The sequence below is a fragment of the Nannochloropsis gaditana genome, assembly GCF_000240725.1.
Source record: "Nannochloropsis gaditana CCMP526 unplaced genomic scaffold scaffold044, whole genome shotgun sequence".
Lineage (NCBI taxonomy): Eukaryota > Eustigmatophyceae > Eustigmatales > Monodopsidaceae > Microchloropsis > Microchloropsis gaditana.
In genome coordinates, this window is record NW_005803909.1 from 17,107 (window position 1) to 19,957 (window position 2,851).

Sequence of the window (2,851 nt, forward strand, 5' to 3'; positions counted from 1 at the left end):
CATCGTCATGCAAGCGGATCCTGACCTCCGTCGAACTGTCCTGGTCACCACCAAGGTACGGAGACTATCAGTCCGGTGGAAAGACAGAGCGAAGTCGTCAGAGAGCGTCAGAATATGTATCAATAAATATAAGAAGCGGATTCTGTGGCACGCTTACCTGTCTCCCATATTTTATTCTATCCCAACAGTTTGATACCAAGCTTCCCCAATTCGGGACGAGCGAGGATTTGGAGGACTTTCTGCGGGCACCCTTGATCCAGAAACTCTACCCTCAGATGCTAGGGGGCCCATTTTACACCAGTGTACCCTGTGGCCGTGTCGGTATGGGTAAGGATTCCGCTTTCATTAGCAACGAGGTCTTCGTGGAGGCCGTCAAGAAAGTGGAGAAGTATGACCATGCCCGCATCGAGGCACGTTTGGGGAGTGTCGGCGCAGCTCCCTTACTCCAACGCGTCGGTACGTCGAGTGTACCTGTCTGTTTACATCATCGTAACGTGACAAAAATATGTGACACATCGTATCATTTGTCATATCCAGGTGTCAGTCGACTCAGGCGCTTCCTTGAAAAGCGTGTTGAGGAGTGCTATCGCCGAAACGTTGCCAAGATTGTCCCCCTCTTGCAGGTAAGAGCTTGACAAAACATTTCTCGTCTAGCTCGCTGCATAGGTCCGCTTGAAATTAGCGACTTCCCTGAAGTTTCCGGACAGCCCAGCATTCCTCACGTTCTCTCACGTACACATAGGGGGAGTTAAGATCAGCTGAAATGAAGCTCGGACAGACCAATCAAGAACTTGAGGCCCTTTCGATGGATTTTTTGAAGAAAACCGCCAATCAATTCCGCGAGTTTTTCCTGCGTTCGCTCGGACTAGTAATCCAGGGAACTATCCAGGCCTCTCCCGCACAGTACGGAGAGACCCTAGAGACAGAGCAGTTGCGCGGAGGCTCCTTTCTGGATGCGAAAGATGTCCCGGCCGAACGCTGGGAGCGAATTATGGACGAGGAAGTTGGAAATGCGCATCATCGGCTGTTTGGTGGCGCTCAGTACCACCGAGCCCTCAGAGAATTTACCTTGGCAGTTCGCCTCATGAAGACTCCCACCATTACCGAAGATGAGATTGCCAACGCGGCCGGCGTCGGAGATATGCACGATGGCGTCAATTTTATGCGCGCAGCTTGCGTGATTGCCGTGGAGAAGGTAAAGCAGGGTTGGGAATGCGGGCATCTCATGTGTCAAAGAGAAGGATAAGGCAACATCTTATTATTCGTATACTTGATGCAATTGACATACACAGCTCAGTCCGTATTCACCAGAAGTTTTACTCATTTTCCTCCTACTGTTTCTTACCTAGGCACGGAGTTCGTTTGAGCCGCTATTGGAAGCTCTCCGGCACCGCACGACGCACATCATGAAGCGTCTGTACCCCATAACCGAATTTATGCTCCAGCGGAATGGAAAGGGACTTGAAGAGACCCACCATCGGCCATTCCAGGAGATAGTACGTCGTATTTATGAAAACTTCGTTTACAAAACGGTAGATGATTGTCTTGTGCGATGTCGGGATGACCTCAAGGCCCTCACGCGTTTCGTCACGTGGGATCTACATGAGCGTAGTGCAGGAGCTCTACAGCGTTCTCTTCCTCAGAGTAATCTGATCCAGGTCTACACGATGCAAACTGTGGCGGCATCTGCGCCCTCCTCGCGGCGAGCTGATAAAGCTCACAAAGCGGCGCATCAGCAGCAGCAAGGATTCGGAGTGGGCGTCGGCAAGCAGGGTTTGGACCACTGGGAGGAGGCCACCGCTCTTTCTCCCAGCGGCTCCGATGGATTCAACCAAGACAATCGTGATTTGCTGCAGCTCATGGAAGAAGCGGCCTGTGTGCGCAATTCAAATCGAACCAATGCTGTCGTGTCGGCGTTGGTGCAGCACATAATTCGCTCGTGGCGCGAGCATTTCGCCCGTTCGGTGGCGATGAAATTTAATTGCTTCTTCCTGATGCCTTTTATTGACGAATTCCCTTTCTACTTACGTCAAGAACTTGACCGCGTCTACGAGGGTGACATGGCTAATTTATTTGACATCTCGGAGCTCAAATCGGCGCTCAAAAGGAAGCGTGATGACCTGATTGCTGAATGTAAGGCCAACGAGCGCCTACAAGGCAAGTTTGACGTGATCGATAGTCAACTGCGCGCATCCAAGGTCGCGCTAGAAGACATGGACACAGATGAGGACGCCGAAGATGTGCTTATCGGTGGAGGAAATGCGTCAGGTGGTATAGGGATGCCCTCTGGTCAAGGTTACACCTATGAACAGGCGATAGAAGAAGATCTAGTGGCCACCGACTTGGACGAGTTTGAGTCGGAAACAGACTTGGACGGCGACACCTTTGACTTCGGCGTGTCCACCAGTGGTGGCATGGGAAGTTCACGGAAATTCGAGGATGAAATGGAGGACATCTTGGGTCCCGTGCCACCACCACCTGGTAAATCGAACAGGAAGCTGTGAGGCGGGTACGTGTACCAAAAGCGATTGGCAATTGGAGAAGACAGTCGCTGATTTGGATCATTTCGACGTTCCTCTCCCCTCGCAATTCAATTGATACGACACCGTACAGGAGGGCAATAACAAGACTGAAGGAGCAAAGCAAGACCCTCGGGCCTTAAGTGATGACCCACTGTACAAATGCCCCGTCTGAAAAAGCACGACCGACTGGACGGGCCCGGGTAAATGATTTGCGATTGTCTGTGTTTTTGTTTGCGTATATGGCAGGCTCTGTCAGAGAGATGATAAGGGCTAAAAGTCTCTTGTGCCCGACGCCCGCGATTCCATCCTTTCTACTGTGCGACGTAAGT